At 48.1% G+C, this 21705-nt stretch overlaps 1 protein-coding gene across 3 annotated transcripts in view; it reads left to right on the forward strand.

The window, feature by feature from the left end:
- The window catches only part of LOC8024778 (coronin-2B), a 237124-nt gene that overhangs the window by 104956 nt on the left and 110463 nt on the right, over positions 1-21705 (forward strand). Inside the window, exon 2 of one of the 3 annotated variants that reach the window (XM_042289294.1) lies at positions 21054-21099. The exons of the other annotated variants lie outside the window; for them this stretch is intronic. The gene's annotated coding sequence lies outside the window, so the exon portion shown is untranslated. The remainder of the gene's footprint in view (positions 1-21053; positions 21100-21705) is intronic. 3 annotated transcript variants of the gene reach the window in all.

Consider the following 21705-nt stretch of genomic DNA (forward strand, 5'->3'; position numbering starts at 1 on the left):
CGGTTTAGCGCGCCGATATTAGTACCCGATAACGATACGACCTATGCACGAAGGCGCCGGTGGAGTATCTGTTGTTGTGATCGGAACGCAAAAACGATTTACTAAACCTTCCTAGTATGTCAAGTGGATAATATATCTTTGCTTTCCGTGTGATAAATGGTGTTGAAACCATGGTCGCCATATGATGGTAGAGATCTTGATTGTTGTGGCAATAAGTATAACCACGGTGATGGTAATCATAACGACAGTGAGCTAAAAGTTTGTTCGGATTTGCTATTTTCTCGTTTTATTTTTTCCATATCGCAGTTGTCTTTGGTTTTATTGCCAGTAGTCTTCACTAATCTCCATTACAGTATGCATATGGTTGATAGCGGCTTGTTTTGCCTGGGCCGAGTGGCACCACCGCAGCCATTGCTTGACACCTGTGAATGCGAGTGACTATATGGAATAAACGCGAAAATGAAACATTTTCTTCGTTCGTAGCTTCATCCCTATAATTCTTCAGCAAACGGAGGAAAAAAAAGTAAAAACAGAAACCAGATTGAGTGCGAACTGTGAATACACTTCGCTTTCACTGGATAAGTGTTTTGACGTTCAACCACGTCTTTCGCCGCGCTGGGAAGAGGGTGCATAGTTTGGAGATCGATCTCACAAAAACTTGGTCACGAAGTGACGTTACACAGATAACGCCGGAGTGCCGACCGATTTGTATCGCTGCGCTCCCTGACGGCGCGCCGTGCCTGCTGTCAACAACCGCGTAGTGCGCACACGCCTCCTTTTAATGCGATAGCATTCTTTAGCTACCCCCCCCCCCCCCTTTCTCCCGGGCCAGATTTCTTGGACTCTCTGGACTCCTAATGCGCAGCAGGTATGCGCAGTAGACCATTTCAGCTCACATTCTCACACTCCTTCCCATTCGCGCCCTCTTCGAAGGACCTGACGACCTTGACGTCGCCCTGGAGGTCGCCCTTGAGGTTGTCCTAGACGTCATCTTGGACATCGTCCTCTAGGCTGTCATCCTTGCCGTCGTCCTAGAGGTCGTCCTTGAGATCGCTATAGAGGTCGTCTTAGACGTCGTCTTTTATGTCGTCCTCTAGGCTGTCGTCCTCGAGGTTGTCCTAGACGAGTTCTATCGCAATTCATAAACAATTAACGACAGTTTCTGCAGCAATTTCTTATTTGGTGGCTCGACCGTTGACTCGCTTCAATGCGACGCGCTCCTGTCTGATTGAAACGGCGATAGACGGCGCTCTGGCAACCGTGATTCCACAATCTTCGCTCGTCGCTCTGGACAGCGGCCGAGCTCCCGTCCTCTGCGGCACGGGCAGTTCAAGAGACTCTCAAGCGCCACTCGGTGAAGCGTAACCCTCCTCCCCTCATTTCTTGTGCCACTCACACGTATCGTTCTACGGAAATTCATGCAGCATAGTACACCTACGCACCGACCAATCTTTTTTTTAGACGTTACCGTTTTTTATGTTATTGTGCTGTTTCCTTTTGGTTACCCGCGACGAGCAATAAATTAAGGTTTGGATTCGCGGTAGAGATACGTCGAACAGGATGTGATCGCTTTTCTGGTGACGATCGAGCCAAATGTACGCTTCATTCAGGTTCGATAGCAACTTAAAAAAAAAAAAAAAAAAAAAAAAATGAAAGCCGTTTACAAATCCTTGTAACGCCGAATTGGAGCGCAGCTCTTGAGGAGGAGTAGGGAAGGGTACTGAGGGGGGTCACGTCACCTGCGGGTAGTCACGTGACCTCGGGGGGGGGGGGGGGGGGGTCACGTGATCTCGGGGGGGGGGGGGGGGTCACGTGACCCCCCCCCCCCCGGTTACGCCGACGCCGACGCCGCTCAGGCTGGAAACGGGCCCCTAAGAGCTGCGCTCTAAAAAAAAGAAAAGGTGGCGTTTGTACGCGTTTATTTGAAACATACCTTCTCGTTTTTCCTCGAAGGCAGGACATTTTCTACTCCGTTTCCCCTGAGGGCCGACCGCAACCTCGACACCACGATTTGACGGAACCAGCCAAACAGCACCAAAAGTGATTCGTCAGGCGCTCATTATCCACTTGTGCCTAACCGATTAACCCAATCACGCACTTTAAATACGCCGTAAACAATCGCTTTATTTCTTATTTTGTGCGTGGTTGGTTTATCCGGCGAAACCCAGAAATGCAACGACCGCCGCGTGACGATGCACTTGCATTGGATACTTGTAGCGTTGGCTGAGGTCGGACTTCGTGTGAAACGGATTATACGTACAGGTCGGGCGATTGCCAGGAATGCTTCATGTGCGCGCGCGCGCCTCGATTTCGAAGAGACGGAGCGACAACTCTGCAGCTTTCGAGCCGGCTTGCACGCCACGCCGGCATGCAGGAGCGGTCTTTTGATTAGGCGGAGGTAGCATCGGATCGCCGCGCTGTCAGCAAACTGGTCCGTGTATCGGAGGAGACGACCTTCCGGCGCCGGTGCTTCGGCAAGACCACTTTCGGGTGTGACGGGGGTCTCCGACGCGCGTCAACGTCGACCTCCGTCTTTCGGAGCGGACACGCCGTCGTCGACCTGCCTGATGACTGCCCGAAGCGGTCGCCAATCGCGCCTTGAACTCTCGCGGAGACCTTTTTTTGCGGGACGGCGTCGTCCCCCCGGGTGATCCGGGCATGCGCACTTCTTCCATGGCGTCGAGTGCACGCCTGTTTCGACGCCGAATTTTGGCGTGGAGCCGATCATTTCGATGTTTTTAGTATCAAACGTCCTGACACGTGGTTGTGAACGAACTTTGTGTCAGTGACGTTCCAAGCCGCCAACGTACGCTGCGTGGCCGACATAAATATCTCATGTCGGGCTCCTTCGTATTTTGGAAGCCAGTAGTATAACGAAGACTACCGATTTCCAGCCGTATACGACGAGCCCTTATACGGCGGTGACTCGTTAAAATGCACTCGGTTAATACGGGCACCCCGCTTTGTATAGACAAAACTTTCGGGGACCGATATGTCCCGATGCCGTTCCGGACCACGCGCCGAGAAAGTCAGGGAGAGTAGGAGACGAAAGTGCGCGTGGACCTCAGGACGCCGAGCTCTGATTCGAAGGATTAGTAGAGCTAAAGCTAGCTGCCTTTGTCCTCCATTGCACTCGTCGAACGCGTTAGGCCTCGAGAGCCAAACGCCAGACGCCAGCGTTTCGCGTGTTAACGCGTTCGACGAGTGCAGTGGAGACAAAGGCAGCTAGCTTTAGGTCTACCCCCTAATTATTCCCAACCACAGCGTTCTGGCGTCTCCGCGTGGTCTCGTCTCCTCGTCTCCCTCACTTTCTCGGCACATAGACTGCTAGCTTGAGAACGAACTAGGCAAACGTGCTTCTTCGTCCCGTTATTACGGACACAAGCTTTCTCAGGACGATGCACACACACATACGCATACACACTGAGAAAGAGGTGACCTGGACACCGAACAATGGTAAAATTCTTCGGGGCTTTCGGACCAAATGGGTTACTATAGTCCTTCTCTCCCCACGTGTGTCACAGACGCGGATGACAAACCCGAACATGTTCTTTCTGGTCTTAACCTCGATTCGTCATTATGGACGACTCAAATTATAAACGATTTTTCTGGGGAACGAAGGCGCTGTAGTATCGAGACACGACTTTAGTATGGTGCCTGGAACTCGTCCCCGGCCTGTACCGCATCCTAAAGGGTGAACGTTCGATTTCCGCCCGATGACGTCGTAGGAGTGTCACGTTGTCGCCGGCCGCGATCCTGGCGGTGGCACAGCAGCGGTGGATGTGGCAGGACTGTCACAATGTGACGTGACAGGCTGGCTTCTGTGACGCCATCTTGTTGCCACTTCGGAATCACCTTTGATGGCGGGATAGGACGCTGAACACACCGGTCGAAGCCGCGTTCCGAGCACCCAACTTACCTTAATCGTTTTAAAAGGGCCGGCGAAAAAACAAACAAAAACACTTCCACAAAATTTAAAAAAAAAAAGGCGAGCGCGCCAAAAACCGGAGGCACGCGCGCCTGTAAGCTCAGGCATTGACAGATGTGCAGTTTGGACCACCTGGCGGAGACGCAACGCTAGAGTGCCTTCATACACACGCGCACTTTTGCTTGAGTGGTGACATCTCGGCCATTTTTCCGCCCAATCGTTCTTTCTATGCATTTTGAAGTGCGCGCAATCCGGTGTCACTCAGCACGAGCGCGTAGCTTTGGCTAATGCATAGACGCCATTTCACCGCCCAAGTCACGCACCAAGTGCGCGAGAGCGTCACGCGCTGGCACATTCAGGGTAACAATGGATGTCTTCAGCCTGAGACAGACAGACATGTAGGCACCCTACGCAACGCGTTTACCCAGCACCACCTATTGGTAAGAAAAGCCCCAGTGCTAAATTTTCCACGCCACCCTCTACCGAGGGCACATACTGGACACAAATGCTGCGTCAGCTTTCGGCTGGAGCTCGCGTTCAGTCAGTGAAAACACAAGTGCTATAGCTGAACGCTAACGCATCGCTAGTTCCCAATACTACGTGACCCGCACTGGCCCTCAGTAGCTGACCTATAAAATTCAGCACTACAATCTAAAAACATCTCGAGCGTCTGCTGGCCCGCAAAGCATCTGAGAGAGCCAATAGCGGCAATTTACAGAGTTTTCTACGTTTGTAGCGTCCTTACCGATGGAAAGTTCCGTCCTTCGACGGGCCCTCGGCACTTTGCTCGCGCTCGCAACGGGCGCAGGGCGATAAGCGATTCGAGCAGCGCGGCCATCTCCGCCTTCATTTGGGAGCCGGTCGGCCAGGGCCCCGGGTGTTTTCCCGCACCGAAGGAGAAAGCGGCCGCCTCCGCTGGGCGCTCTGGGCAACGGACGAATTCCGGAAAACGAGGACCCCGCTCCGATTGCTCTGGTGTGCGTGGTGCGGCGGCGGCTATCACGCTCTCATCTCGAGTCCTCGAGATCCGGTCGACACCGACCTGCGACAAGGCACCCAGATAGAGGTGGCAGGGAAACGCCGTCGGCTTGTATACTGTGCGCCGCCGACAAACTTGTTGGCACCCCGACGGTATGTCATTTGGAGCGAGCTTAGCGCTCCTCTTTGTTCGCATTCGTTAAGCGCATTCCCGCAGCCACGTCTGTATCTACTCCTCCGTACACCAATCAATGTGTCTTCCGTGGATGGATCATTTGAACGAACGAGACGGCGATCGATTTCATACTCCAACGAACGAAAGGAATGGACCACTATTTTCCGCTGACACTGCAGGACCACTAGAGCGCATTACCGCTTGCTTTTCGGATTAAAATAACACGAGTCGATGGCGCGGGCCAGTATGCGTGCAAATGCACGTGAAAGAGCGGACGTATGCCGAGAGACGGAGGTCCCAAAAGTGTTAGTCGTAATAATAAATGTTTATTTTCCACGGAGTGCATGACGGAAGGAGACCGATGGAAAAGGCTGTTCAGCTTGACGAGTCCTTGGCCATCCATACAGTTCTTGCCATGAAATTAAAGTTGAAATGATAGAGTAATTGTACTACCTTTACTTCGCAATAACATCACACTTACTGCTAATACGCACTTTTACCCGTTGGCGTATAACAATCAATCGTTCGAGACCGGGAAGGGAGCGCGGTTCCAGAAATCCGCAAATTTAGAGTGGATGTCCGCGACACGGGCGCTTTTCGTCACGTTTGGAACGCGAGTAGGAAGGAGACGGGATAAAGGCTAGTTCTTAGCAAATACATAGGTTGGATACCATGACAAATGGAGGTATACATCCCCTGCCCATTGATGAGGTTCGAACCTGTTCAAAGGCAGCAGAGTCGATGTTGATCACGCATGTATCGTTGTAACAGTTATTTAAGTGCGAGTCAAAAAACGTCGTGAGCAAATTAAGCCCATCTGCGCTTATCTTCCTCCATTCGAGCCGTTCATGGCGGCGCCGTCCGCGCTTTGTTCGCGTTAGCGGCTCGTTTCCAACCTGTGATTCCGACGCGACTTGTGAAGCTCACCGCCGCCAAACTTACAGGAAGGTGTGAGCTACGTGATCGTCGGGCCATTCAACCAATCCACCTTTCATCACGTGATCCCGCTCTCCACGTGCGAGTTTGCGCAAGGAGCGTGATCACGTGTTTCAGGACCGACGGTCAATATACCCTTTCCAAAACTCAGTCTGCCTTTGATAACTATCATCATCTAAAAAGTATATCATCTGTACATCCTAATGGCGGCCTTTTGATGTCTTGTGAAGGTAGAATTTGAGGACCTGTACTGATGCGGAGTCTGAACATTCGAGACGTTAGTTCACTGTATTGTTGTTCGATGTCACGTCGTGACAAGTTTTATAAGTTTCTACGCACTCGAGGGTCTCATGTAAATCCTTCAAATTCTAGGCTTCGGTACACCCCTTACAGCTCGTAAAAATAAAACGTATTGAATTTTATCAAGATGTTTGCTCAACTAAAGGCCATCGAACAAAGCGCTAGCTCCACACTATGTTACCCAAGCATCAAGGAGAATGCAGGGATCGGTGTTCCACGCGCCGCACGTGCTGGCCTGAACAGTAGTAACTTTTCCAAAGCAAATACCTAAAACAAATGGCATCTTGCACGCGCGTTCATCAACGCTTTATTTTGGTTGTTTACTTCGAGTTTGTTGTAATGGAAGGCGTGCGCGTATGGCGCGTGGAACACCAATCCCTGCATTCTCCTTGATGCTTGGGTAATATAGCGAATGGTCTATAGAAAAATAAAACTGTACAGCGAAGAACACCGTAATTTTGTATGTCTGCCGTTGGTTAGTAGCTACTAGATCTTAACCGCCAGTAGTATACACAAATTGAGACTGATATTTGAGCCACTGAATTTGTGAAAGGGTCTATTGGAGTAACGAGCAAGCTTCCACTGTCCTGTCAGCTTAACAGTGGACCGAGTACTAGAGACCTTTCCAGCGCTTATATCCCAGACGACAAACGAACATTCGCCATGGCCTGTTGATGCACGCGCGACGTCTGGTATTCCGCACGCTGCGAACACGTTCGACAGCCCATAAATAGACCAAGAGGGCAGCGCGCGGAGGGAGGTCATTGGAACGGCCTATAGAACTTTTTAATCTTTACAAATGCCCAGTGTGCGACTCCCAGAGCTGAGTACGTGTCTGTTCGTGGCATCGGAAAGCGAGCAAAGCACGCGCCATACGCACAAACTCTGAAAGTAGCGTCTGCTGGAGTCTTCTTTTTTTTTTTAATGGTCTATAATGCCAATTGGTCTCTATGCACTCAGTTCGGCAGGCCATCCTTTGCCTTTGACACCCGCATGCCGAGCGAGGCGGCACTCTTTTCCAACGTTTCTGAACCGCAGTAAAACGCCTGAAAGCGTATGGTTCTGCAAACATAGTCTACGGTACTTGTTTCGCACACGCACTTTCAGTTCCCTCGCAGAAGTTCTGTGGGGAACTCTTCGTACACTGCCCGTCTAGTTTCCCTGAAAGCACTCGAGAGAGCCGATCAACCGACGGAGAAAGCTCAGCGAACGACGTGAAGAATATCCACCGAAATCTGCGATGGGACGCAACAGCGTGAAACATCGCCCTCAGTGTCCCATACCACACTTCATTCTTAGACCTAAATATGTTTTCTGCTTTGTCATTCGCAATTTGGCTCTTCGAGCATTCTGGAGGAAAATGGATCCGCGAGCTTTTTATAAGGTGTTTATAATACTTTCCGAACGGCATCTTTGAAGTGAACTTTCCGCGTTCAGTAAGCACACCTTTTGAAAGTCTGTCAGGCTCCCTGGAAAGCCCGCTACATTATCCCAGCACCGAAATCTTGCGGTTATGAACACAATTCCCGCTTCACTCGTGCCACATGTGGTTTTAGACCTTCATCGGTTGGTCCACTGTTCATTGACAAGACGCGTGCAGTCTGTTATACGTATAAAGCTGACAAGTGTGAAATTTGAGGACGGACGGTCTTGGTCATCTTTGTGAGCTATATCTACTTTGTCTAGCCTCTTCGATCGCGAATATAGACCTTTTCCCTGGGAACGGTTTCGGGCCGATGCAATTCTCAGTGTTCGCGCGTACTGCGCGTGGTTTGCTCGCTTTCCGATGCGGCTGTGCTAGTACCGGGCCGTAGAGATCTCACGCTGGGCCGTGGATTTGTAAACGGTGGAACGGTGTAGAGGTGAACGAATCGCACGTTCATCTCCAACACGAAAGCGTAGCACGCTGCTTAACGTTTCCCGCGGGCAGACGTTTGGTGCGTGGATGAAGTGCGCGTTCGGTTGCAGCGAGGCGTCGTTCTTCCCACATGGGCAAGCATGCGCCCGGACTTTGCGTCGTCGAGCGCCCTGACCCCACGTGACCTGGGCCGCTAGCGTTGGTGGAATCGGCCTTGGAAGGGCTTCTCTTCTGCTTCTCTTCCTCGTAGTATATAGCAGGCAACACACCTTCGTCTCTCTCTTTTATGTTCGACCATATGTGGTGGCGTTAGAGCGTCTTACGCAAACTATATGACAGCACGTTTAAATGCGACTCCGATTGCCGCGGTAACTTCTCGAGGCTATTCTTATGGATTTCTCTTTCTATGGGACAAAACTTGGATGCTGAACAGCTTGCACATTTGGGGAGATACGAGTGCGCGTCGATAAACTTGAGAATAAACAGTTTAGGCGAAGGTACCAGACAATGTCTCGTATCAACTGTAGCCCAAATGTTGTTGTTTTGTTTTTCTACCGCAAGCACAGATTTGTATCGAAGGGGGCCGAACGAGAGAAAAGAAAGCTGCAAGATTGCAGTTTGGCAGAGTTTCAAATTCTGTAGTTTAAAAAGAAAGCTTCAACGGCAGTAATAACGCTAAAAACAAGGTATAGGCCCACGTAGAAAAATACGCGGTGATAATAGAGAGTTTTAGTAGATCGTGTTTTCAGGCCACGCTATTTGTAGCGGGAGCTCGCGCTGCCACTTTGATGCATGCTCTGAAGCGCGCGCCCGCAGCGGTAGCGTGCCTTTGAAAACGATCTACTAAAACTCTCTATTAACTATTACAATGCATAGCATAAAGGCGACTGTTCAATGTTTTAACATGGTTTTATCGTACAAACGACGGTTTATAGATACACCCGTTTTAAGGATACCTGTGATTTGCACATGTATTTTTGAAAATAAAAGCTCGTTCTAGATGGCGGGATTGCGCAGTGGATGCAGATGACGTGATAAGATATAGTTTTTCGCTTCTACGTTTGGGCGGTTGCTTCGAATATTAATGCGCGTTTGATGCGTTAGTAATCTTGCGTTGTGTAAATAAAGAAACAAAGTGATAACCACGAGGCACTTTTTAAATTTTTTTCACAAGCACTCTTTTTTTTTTTTTTTTTTTTTTTTAGCAACCGGTATTTGCATGTTGCTCCGCATGTTCGTTTCCGGCACTCGATGGGAAGTTAGAGTGAGCGGAAAAGGACAGTCCGATGTAGATTAACCTTTTTAATATTTCCTGGGGTTAGGTATATATATATGCTTATTCATTATTATCGCCACATTCCAAAATTTTTTACCGATGTTAGTGAAGATTCTGAGATGCGTGTCGAGTTGTTTCCCATTCCAAAGGATGAAATCAGCGTCCACGTGTGTTTGTCGCGTTGCTGTCCTTCGGAATTTTCTGAGGCATGCTCTGTGTCTGCCGTAACGCCTTCATTGTCTCGTAAAAATATCAGTCTGGCCGCATGTAAAAAAAACCCGCTTATTTTGAGCCTAGTTTCAAATGAACGAAACGAAGCACAATTGCGTATCCCGTTGCAATAGTACCAAATGGAATCGCCGCATAGTGCGTGCCTGACCAATCGAACGCTGTCGATCTTCTCACTCAGCCTGGTACGATCCGCTAGCCCTACTGCATGGATGTAAGCTTAATTTTTCTGGCTTTATGGTATGGAAAAGTATCGTTCAGGGGCTTATGTAGAGGGGGAGTTTCCGGATCGAACCCTTCCACCTCCCCTCGCCCGTTCGAAAAAAAAAAAAAAAAAGGTTACGCCGTTGGTGTGTTTTTTTGTTTTTTTCCTGTGTGTTTATTCATAATATCCCTCAACGTAGGTTCACGGTAAGCTTCCGCTTACAAACCTCGCACCATCGTTAAGCAGCACGGACACGATGTCGGCACGATCTGCGAACGCAAGTTTCGCGACGTCGGTATCCGGGAAGTTAACGTTTTTCGCAACTGTTCATTTTTATAACTAACACGCACGTTGGTTAAGTCCCACGGAGGACTCGCGCTGGCACGACAGAGTTAGCGCGAACATGATATGTCCGCTTCCCCCCATTTTCGCGAACAAGAATAACGTAGAACTCCTTCCTAACTTTACCTCCTACGGCGCGCTTACATCAGCGCAGTTTCCTATTCCAGCCACTTGGACGACAACCCTTGAGTTGTAAGAGAAAAGAAACTAGCAAAACCGGCCATTGCGTGTTCGCTCTAACCACGTCGCGCTCTGTGTTCACAGGCGTCTTCAAACTTCCGAGTTGAAAAGCGACGTTGCGGCAAAACGGAACAATGAACGGCGAGGCAGTGAAAAAAATAAACGTTTTTTTTTTTCTCCCCTTCTCGTTTCTGCTCTTTCTTGGCTTTCCCGGTGTGTGTCTTTCTCCGGAGCTGCACGACGGCCTCTCGTGGTCTTCCGAGCGTCGTCGGGTCGTGCGACGCATTTGGGCACGCACGGATCGCTCTCGTGCAGCGGCACTGCGACCCCGGTGTCCGCTAACATCCGCGAAGATTCCGGTTGGCCCGTGTCTTTCGCCTTATAGCGACAACAACAGGGTCTTAGCTTCTTTATTTCTTCCATGGCCGCTTATTTCCACTTCGACAGCTTTAGATTTTTTCCCCGCACTTTTATTTGTTGTAAGCTGACAGTGCCGTGGAAGCTACGTGCTCATCGGATCAATCAACCACCCGCCTTTCCACACCTGACCTCTTTCTCTGTTTCTCCCTCTGTGTGTGTGCGTGTTTGTGTGTGTGTGCGCGTGGGTATGGGCGGGAGGGGGATCACATGGCGAAAGAGCGACATATGACTGGTCCAAAGAGCACGTATCCTCCACCGCACTGTCAGCTTCAACTGTGATGACTGGCCCCGTGTTTTTGTGTAACTAGAAGGTTGGCCAGCATATAACTTATTTCTCACGAGGCTGGAAGAATTGGAGTTATCGGCTGCTATGCATGGTTATGATTATCCTTACATGAAACGATGGACCCCAGAGTCCCTGACATAACGAACAACAGGGAATCTAGGATTCGCTTCCTACGCTGGCCTGTCCCTTGCGTTGTGTCTAGCGGGATTCTACGGTTCATATTTTGTTTGAGATTTGGCATATTATAGTCTGTCGCAACATAGGAACTGCAGGCCCCGGATTATGCTTGGCGTCAACTTTTCTGTGCGACGTTGTTCAGTCAAGAACAGTTTCCGCAGCTCTTTGAGAATAGTCAACGCCGTCTAGTTTCGGAAAGTAGCGGAGCTGCGGAGCGCTCCATTTGAGCTAAATTGTGCAGAATCGCTTGCCCTATACATCCAGCTACATTTCACCTAAAAAAGTTAAGAATCTGGGCCAGCATTACTCCAAAAGTTAATTTAGGTTCCAACACGAATAGCTGAGTCCACGCAACACTGCCGGTTTGTTGCGGTACGCTTGTGCGGATTTTCGGAACATTCGATTATCGCTTCGAATAACGTACTCTTCGGGTCAGTCTTCGTAACGAGCATTGGCAATACTCGGAAGTTTCACATCATTCAAGCGGGCTTCTTAAAGGAGCGGTGCAACGATATTCAATTGGAATGTTTTTCACTTGAAACGAGCTTACTGGCACACCTGGGACTCAAGGATACTCACACGCAACGCCACTGGCCAAGAAACTCCTTTGTTGCGGTGTAATTTCAAGGACAAAAGCGATCATTTTCATTCAATCTCTCCTTTGCAAAATTTGATGACGTAACGTGGGGATCGCAGTACACCCAAGTGACGATATTTGAATGCGGTTTATAGATTGGACCCGAGCATTGCGTGGGCACTCGGCTTGGGCTCGTGATAATTGCTAGCTCGAGAAGCATTCGGGTAGGGGGCCCGTGTCCAATCGCTGCAACGACGACAATAGCCGAGCCATAACAATATCTGGAACTCAGCGCGTGCCCTGTGCTTTGCCAACCCCAGCGCGTGGCTATGATCAACATTGGCGCCATATAATCGGCTCCAGATCACGTGGCCGCTTGTTCTGGCTGCGAGTTGAGGGGGTGAACGCTGCTCGTTTTTCTTTAATTTTTTTCTGGGCCTTCTATTGCGTGGGGTGAAAAACGAACGCGTGTTTCATAGGTCATTAACGTTAGGGATCCGTTTTAAGCGGTATTTGCGCAAAGTACAAAAATTGTTGCGTCGCTCCTTTAAGTCCGTTAAGCGAGCTTCTCCCCGCTCCTTGGTGCGCTGCGGAGGAGCGAAACACGCGGCGTTACCATCGCGATGCTGTGCCTCTCGTTTTGCCGCAGCGCATCCTTGTGCGTAGGGAAAAACACTGCTCCAGAACGGTCTCCTACGCTTCCTCGTTTAGACAGTATACCTCTATATAGGCTCGAACTGTTCGAGGACACAGTCAATATCTATAGTATACCATTGGATACGGAAGTTTGGACATAACGAGTTCGGCTGAATGTTTGCAAGAAGGCACATTTTCACCTTCCTTCTTATATATGATTAAACTCTAGATTAAAAAGAAAAGAACATTGACGTTACATAATTAAATTCCGAAAGCTTTGTTCTTAAGTAAATTAAGAAGTACACAATTTTGTGGCAACCTTCAGGAGTGCAACGAAACCTTCGATTTGAAACTAAATTTATTACAGTTTAACAATATTGAGTGGAATGCTATTTGATTTACGTCTTCCGTACTTGAAATAGAAAATTAACCGGCGTCATCAGATTGTCTTCTTAAACTGTTAGCACGGGTATCGTGCTGTAATTAACATTTAAAAAAACATGACTGTTGCTACAACATTCTTGGTGCCGTGTATGATTTTAGCAAACTGAAGCTCTCCTTTGTGCGATAAATGCTAATGAGCGGCTGCGCAGAAATTGGAAATTAAATCAATCATCGTTTTGTAGTTGGGCAGGCTAACGTATAAATATTGACGCACAGAAGTAATGAGAATTATGCCTTTGCTTCAAACGGTGCCCCTTACTGCTCCATAGCTGAATTGACTATACTTCCATAAATCCGTCACCGCACGCGTTGCATTCTGAGAATATGTGGGCCAGGAGCGGAGCCCGTATAAGGAGTATTCACTGGGCGCCATATTTGTGGGTGATGTCTAGAGCGCATGCTCTGAACGAGCCCACATTAATAGGCTGCTAAGACCGGCAATCTTGAGGGTGCGGAATGCACGCTACAAAAGAACTGTGGAAGCTCGCCATCAGCACGCGCTCAGCAGTCGTGCACACAGCTATGGCCGCCAGTGAATACTTCCTATAGGGAGTATTCACTGGCGGCCATATCCCTGTGCGCTGCCGCTGAGCGCGTGCTGACGGCGAGCTTCCGGAGTCCTTTTGGAGCCTGCATTTAGCACCATCAAGGTTGCCGGTCTTAGCAGGCTGTTAATGTGAGCTCGTTCTGAGCATGCGCTCTAGACATCACCCTCAAATATGGCGTCCTGTGAATACCTCCTATAGATTTTGCTTCCCACTGATTCCCCCAATGCATTACGTGGCATTACTTCGCGATGAGGGGCTTCGAGTTTTGAAATAAGTGTATTCCAGCTACTCCAAAAAGGTGACTCAAAATACTTGGACCACTGTGCGTTTCGTGTATAGTGTACCGCGCTGTCACAGCTACTTGCGCGTGGAACGAAAGCTCGCGCTGCAGAGCCCAGGGATCCTGCAGGGTGCAATCCCCACCCGTGCCAGTTTCGATCTGGACGATCATAGTACGGGCGTGCGGTAGTGTATCGCTACTACGTGGGTTGCCCTGCATTGGCTAAATTTCTCATTTACAGCCGGAATACGTTTCGGCTATTGAGGCGAGCTAACTTCCGGCTGTCTAAGCATACAACGGAATTACTTTGCTACTTGCGCGAGCGCGGGGCTTAGTTTTGCATCGCCTTCGCACGAGAGCGCGTGTCACAAAGACGCACGATCTTGCGCTCGCGCTGCAGTGCAGGGCGGCAACACCGTGAAAACTACGCTAGCCTCGAAACGAGTACCCCATCCGTGCAAGCCCGCGCATTACGCGTGTTAAGGTATAGTTTTGCAGCTATGTACATGGCATAAGCTAACAGCTATGTACATGGCATCACTTAAAATTCCTAATCATCCATTACGGCAAATTTCTAAATGAACTAACAAAAATATTGCATACGATATGCGCAACGCCGGAACCTCGAGAGTACCACGTCCAAGAACTCATTACGGGCTTCAGATGATTCAGCACACACTTCCAACAGTATTGAATTTTTTCAAAGAACTAGGTGTCTGCATTGAAAATTTAAATAAGAATAGGTTATGTGAAATATTATCCCCCCAATAACATACTTCTCGGTGCGGTGCATAAATGTTCTTTTCTGTTTTGTTTCGAATAATGTAATTGTATCCCGCTGACCGAGCTGCCTGTGGGGCAGGCGCTTCGTCAAGCTGCAATTCTGCAGCTTTTTCTCCTGCCTCCATCGCCCATTTTGTATTATGGGAGTAAATAAAATGAATTGAATTGAATTGAATTTCGCCAGGCTCGCAATGGCGCTTGCTTGCTCACACCAGCAAAGCATGGTGGCAGCCGGACGGACGCCTTTCTTGAACTTCCAGCCGCAGTTCCAACATTCATTTTGTGTACCGAGACTCCCTTCGATCATGAAATTCAATTGATTGCAATGCAAACGGATAGGTTATTTGTTCTCCGAGGTTCAAAGTGAGCTACCGCCACGCCACGTGGACAGAAGCTAACGCACCGTTACGCACGCACTACGGCCTTCGTCGTCATTCGTCGGAATTATCTATGAACAACGTCTCGCGGGTCAGCCGAGGCCCGAGGTGCCGCGAAAGGTGGAGCCGCGAGGTCACCCCGAATGACCGACGGGCCGATCGAGAACGGGCTGCTGAGCACGTGCGGCAGCGCCCGGGGAGCGAGCGAGACACAAAGAACGGCGCGACCGAAAGGAGAAAACAGGAGGCTTGTCTATCCATCGGGCAGCTGCACCGAAATGGGAGCAGGCGCACCGTGCCGCTTCCTCGACCATTGGGCGCTGGGAAAGAGATCAATGACGGAGGCCCCGAGCTGCAGAGTTGTTGCTGCCGCTGAGGGGCATGACTGCGTACAAGGACTGTGTCGCACGAGAAGGGGGACACTTTCTCCGCACAGCCTCGGAGGACAGACGACTGGGATCTCGAGAAGGGACGCTTCAACAGGATCGCTCTCTTCTACGCACGCACGCACGCCGCGACAAAACGAGACGCGTGTGTGTGTTCGTGTCTTTCTTTCCTTTCTTTTGGCCGCTATCGTTTCACGGTTGAGTCGGTGCGCTGTCTGGGCAGTCTGACAAGCCAGGCGGGAAGATGGACTGACGCATCGAAAGGGGACGCCTGGATACGAACAGGCTACGCGTGTAAACTGTCTGCCGCTGCTCTCCTCGAGAAACTGGGCACTGCCAAGTCTGCCCCTAGCGGGACGTAAATGACCTCGTCATTAGCCGTCTATTGACGCTGCGCGACCGAGATTTCGGTCCGAGACAGCAGCGCGGTTTGTCGTGATCTCCCGCGAAAAAAAGATCTCCCCAACTGGTTCCTCCTCGCGAGCACACGCCAAGCAGCTCCTGCTGCTTCTGCTGCTGGTGCCAATGGGGGCCTCCTACTTGGATTCGGTTCCCGCTGCGCGTCCTAGATGGAGCCACGTCTTCTAGGCAACCCACCGAATCAACAACCGGCCGCTGTCTGCCAGGGGACCGTGACCCCGTTTTCGGGGTTCTCCCGGCTACTTTTTGTGCGACGAGCGCACACTTACGCGTGTGGGCGTGCGTCTCGCGGGACCGAAGGCGTGATACGGGCGGACGAGGTGCGGTGCCGCTGCCTTCTTTGCGGACTAGTATTAACTACGCAACGTCGTCGATCTTTTTTTTTTTTTTTTTGTCTCTTTTGGATGGACGGATGGATGAATCCGGCTGAGCCCTTTGGATCGGGTGGTAGCTCCACCTAACCATTTTGTTTTACCATTTAAGCTTAGAATATTTAAATCTGAAATCTATATTCACTCCGCACTGCAAAGAAAGTGGGGCTATAAAACCCCTTTGCCATCAGTTAATAAGAAAATACCTAGTTTTCCCTCGCTTTCTGCCACCATTCACTTAATCTTTGCTTGGTAATCTCTACAGTCTTGAAATCCACTCTCCCTTCACTGTCTTTAAAACCCAATGACTTTATTAAATCCATGTTGTCTTCGGTAGGCATAGGGTGAAGCCCTTTACAGTAGATTATCAAGTGCTCAGTCGTCTCGTCCTCCTCTCCACAAGCAGTGCACACTGTATCCATTTCCTGGTACCTCGCTATGTATGTTCTGGTTCGCAGAACACCCGTCCTCGCCTCAAACAACAATGAGCTTCCCCTAGAATTGTCATAAATGCTTTCTAGCTTTGGCAATAACTGTTTTGTTTAATCTATGGCTTCCCAGAGCCGTCTTTGTCTGCATTCCGTCTAGCCATCGATCTCTTTCTGTGGCCTTAACTTTCTTCTTAACTGAGACCTGCTCTTCCGTAACTCCACTATGGCCTAAAAACTTTCCTCTTAATTTCCTAGTGCGCTGTCTTCACTTTGTGTCTATACTCCTCATGTATAAATAGCTGAAAACCTTTCGTGCCCATTGCTCCCCATCCATTTGCCTCAACCTATCCTCAAATTCTATCTTGCTCACAGCTTCCTTGCCCTCAAATGACGCCCATCCCATGTCCCCTTGTACTCCCTGGTTTGGCGTTTTGCAATGTACCCCCAAAAGCCAGCCTACCTACTCCACGCTGTTTTATTTCTAGTCTTGCAGGCACATCGGATTTCATGCATAGCACTGCGTTTTCGAAAGTCAAGCCAGGCACCATGACCCCCTTTCCAAATCTCTCTCACCACCTCATACCTGTTGTGATTCCAAAGTGCTCTATTTTTCATTACAGCTGCATTTCTGTTGCGCTTACCTATTATATACTTTTTATGCGCACTTAGATATTCCGCACCATCACATATCCTTACTCCTAATGCTTGTATTTACTAGCTCTCTCAACTCTAATATTCTGTATCTTCAGCCTCTCAACTTCATCATCGTTAAAAATCATGACTGCTGATTTTTTTATACTGAATTCTAAACCTAATTCCTCTCCTTCCCTACCACAGATGCTCATTAATTCCTGCAACTCTGTCCTGTTGCTAGCCATTAGTACGATATCATCCCCATACAGCAATCCCGGCAAGGATTGGTGAATTTTTTGGCCTAGCTTACTGTACGAAAAGGTCGAATCCAAGCCCACTCCCCGTTGCCTTTCCTTCCCATGTTATGATCACCTTATTATCTTTGTAAATGTTCCTTAATATTGCTGTTAGTCCGGCATCTAGGTTTAAGCTCTCCACTATGTCCCACAGGTTCCTTTGGTTCACATTGTCATAGGCACGCTTGATATCCAGAAATGCCAGCCAGAGCTGTCTGTTTTATTTTTGCGCTATTTCTATACACTGTGAGAGAAAATATATTATCCTCCAACCTTCTTTGTTTCCGAAACCCGTTCTGTAACTGGCCCAGTATGCCCTCGCAATGTACCCATTCCTCCAGTATGTTCTTTATAATCTGCATTACCAACGTGTAAATCACTGGTGTCACGGTTATGGGACGATAATTCCTAATATCAGACTTATCTCCCTTTTCCTTATATATCATACTCATCCTACTAAGCCTCCATTCATCTGGAATATTTCCTTATGTTATCATAGTGCTCACTACCTCCCTTAGTTTTGCCTTAGATTTAGGACCCAAATTCTTCACCAGCTTGATTGGGATACCATCTATGCCTGTCGACGTGCCACTAGGGACTCTTCGTTCCGACTTTTCCCATTCTCTTTGTCCAAAATCCGCGATGTCACAAGCTGGACTGCTACTTCCTTCGGTTCTCCTATCTTCCACATGTACCCGTTCCCGAAATTTCTCCTCCATCACTGTTCCTATATGTCGTGTCGCATCATCTCCCCCTAATTAATCTCCCTGATGCGAGAGTATAAACCTGTGCCTAGCTTGCGTCGTTTCACCGAGTGAGTTCAAGTGCTCCCAAAACTTCTTGGCTGCGCTTGTATTTTTTTTTTTTTTTTTGCTTACATTACTCATCCATTCCTCACCCTTTCTCTGAATTTTCGCATTGATCAAACTGGATGCCTCTCGGCGACATGTTATAAAAGTGTCCCACTTTCTTTTTACTTCCGTTTCTGACACCCCACTACGCTTGGAATGCCTGTGTTCTCTAGAAGCTTCCTGGCGTTTTTGTATCGCTTGCTTCAATTCTTTGTCCCACCAGCTTTTTGGTGTATGTCCTTGCTTCCCCTTTTGTTTACTCCGAACTTTGTGTAGTTCCAGAGCAAAAAGCCTAGTTAGGCTCTCATAGGTCCAATCTAATAATAATAATAATAATAATAATAATGTTTATTTTTCCATCAAACAAATGATGGGAGGGAGACCAAGGAAAAAAGCTGCATCATGCAGCTTGACGCGTCCCCGGCCCCCTCTCACACAAACAGCAGTGGCACATGAAAAAATAAACAAGACAAAATGACATTCAAAAGTAATCGGGCGGCAATATTAACGTTTTTCGTAGTAACATGAAAATGGTACATGTATACATTTAGATATATGCACAGAAAACACAAAGTATTATACATTGCAAAGCTCTGGAAAGGTCTGCTAAAAAAACACACTGGAAAAAAATTCTCGAATATCTTTTCTCGATGACTCAATGGGATCAACATTTTCGGAGCTAAGAAAATTAACTAGGCTTGGAAGCGTATAAGATAACATTTGCTCAGCATAGGTCGTTCTAATATTGGGTAACTTCCAGTTTTGCAAACTTCCAGTGGGCTAAGTTGGTACTTTTGGAGCAAGAGAAGCCAGGTCAATCAGATTAACGTTATTTTTTTTGTACTTCAGACTTATAACACAGAGACAAACGATATTTATATATAATATTAACATTAATTAATTTTAAACTTTTAAATAAGGGTTCACTAGGGTGGTCGTATGGGACATTCGAAATGTTTCTTAGCATCCTTTTCTGGAACAAAAGTAGTTTATTTAAGTTTGTACTTCTACTATTACCCCAAACTAGGTGGCAGTAATTTATATGAGAGAAAAATAAGGAGTTATAAATTAAAAGTTTGACACTTGTTGGCAAAAGATGGCGGTGTCGATACATCAAGCCAACAACACGCGATAGTTTGAGCAAAATATAATTAACATGATCGTCCCATCGCATTTGATCCGTGAATACAACACCAAGAGTCTTAAAGCTAGTGAGGACTAGCTTTAAGAAAAAAACGTCTCAGTAAGCTTTTTTTTTTTTTTTTTTTCATTGTATTTATGAAGCAAAAAGGGGGAGCATATTTTGGCGCAATATTGTCGAAGCGACAAATGCGTTCGCCGCCGCTGCGTTGTCCCTCGGTTGATAGACGAGCGTTTCTCTGTGACGCTTCGCCATTCAAACGTCCCGTCGGAGTCTTGGCACGGCTACGCAGTAATTTTTACCCCTTTTTTGCGTCTACAAGTTACGGGTAGAATCGACGACTTCGAGGCGACGGCATTAAATACTAGTACAGATCAGAGCGAGAGAAAATGAACGGTGTCATTGGAGAAATTGGTAATCTGAGAAATTACAGTGGCCACTTTATAACGAAAAATTGAGAGGTCGTCTATCGCTTTGAAGACAAATTTGCATTCTATGCCTCTCGTTTTAGAATCATTTACAATCGAGGGAAATATGTTGTACATGCTGAAAGGAGTCACCGGACTTACACTCTGAAAGTTACGTCGCTTAATACGAAATAAAAGCTGTATGTAAAATCTACTAATGCTAAAAAGCTAATATGCTTTTTTTTTCTTTTCCTTTGTATGCGGTTTAAGTTTTGTTTTGCCAGCACAGCCGGGAACGTTCTTGACGCAGGAGAAATTCGGCATCTCTAAATGTTAAGGGTGTCTGTTCCATTACGTCCATGAGCTTCGGCCGCCGGGAAATCAACCTCCACGTTCCTAACAATGTGGCAATGACCCGCAGTCCATTGTTGTCGAATGTTAAGTCCGTGAAGTCGCGCTTGAGGTAACGTAAGTTGCACAGGATATGAAACCGTTGCCTGTGAGTTACGAGTACATTCCCAGCAATAATCGTAACGATGCCTCGTTAGATGTGTAACCACCATGGTCAACATTAATGAGGAAGCTATAGAAATATCGCGTGCAGTTCAACTGTCGCCGATAATGCCTCAATCGGATTTTTTTTTTTTTTTTTGAGATACGTACAACGATGGCATTGTTCGATCAAATGTTGACCCATCGGTGTATAGTTGAATACAGTTTTTTTACAATGCATCTACATATGAGAGTATCGTAATATTTGCAACAATGTCAGCTACCCAAGGTTGTGTCTGGAGACTCGGGGTCGAACACGGGATTATTCACAAGCCGAGAGGCCAATGCACGTCGTCGTGGGATGCGGCAGTGGGCAATGGGAAGCGGCAGAAATGATACTCGGTCCCCACGAATAGAGCAGATCACCCCCGAAGCCCGTTCCCCCTCAAGTGCCGCCTTTTTCCAAACGCGTTTCCGTGCTGCGTTGTATTTCGTGTAGTAAAATGTACATCCTACGCAAAATCTCGTGATTTAAGTTGTACCTGGGAGATTATTTTTTTTTGTGTGTGTGTGTTTGTGTGTGCATGTGACAAATTATTGGACTGGAGGCATGCTATGTGTTCGTACCTCATCTCACCCTTTGGTTGCATGCGCTCGGTGTACTCATCCGTTTCATTTCCCTTTCTCGCAGGTAAGACAACAGCGCTGGTGAGCCCCGGTTCGGTTGCAGGCCCCCGGTGAGTGTGCACGGTGCGCAGCGGCGTACACGTGCAAATCCTTTCGGGTTGTAGCCAACTGAATTGCCGTGGACCGAGCGGTGCCGACGTAATAGACCCTTTCCGAAATTCAGTCTGGCCACTTTAATTGTTATCATCATCTGTGGAAAGGCATCTGTGCCATACCAATGGCGGCCTTCTAGCGACTCATAAAGGAAGACGTTGAAGATGCTTATAAGCGGATGATGCGAGGCCTGTACATTCACGGGGTCAGTACGACACGACGTAGGAATGAAACACAAGAGCTACGTAAGCGTTTATTTCTAATAACTCAGATTCAGTCAATCTGCGGGCAGCACACAATTGGCTTTAAAGCATCTTTGTGTATAAAATTTTCCCGAGGCATCTGAGTGGGTTGGAGCTTTGTTCTGAATGCAGGCTTTTGGTTACCATCGAACTGAAAGTGATAGAGAAAGAACTCACACTGAAGAATTCCTCGCGTGCCGTTGACTTGCAAAAGTGACGGTGCCGATACAAGTTTCTTTCCGCCATTGATATGGCAAAAGCTAAACTGCTTTACGAACCACCAGATGGCACTGAATTTCAGAAAGGGTCTATTACGATAAG

This window comes from Ixodes scapularis, unplaced genomic scaffold, assembly GCF_016920785.2.
Source record: "Ixodes scapularis isolate PalLabHiFi unplaced genomic scaffold, ASM1692078v2 PGA_scaffold0__279_contigs__length_252992795, whole genome shotgun sequence".
NCBI classification, from domain to species: Eukaryota; Metazoa; Arthropoda; class Arachnida; order Ixodida; family Ixodidae; genus Ixodes; species Ixodes scapularis.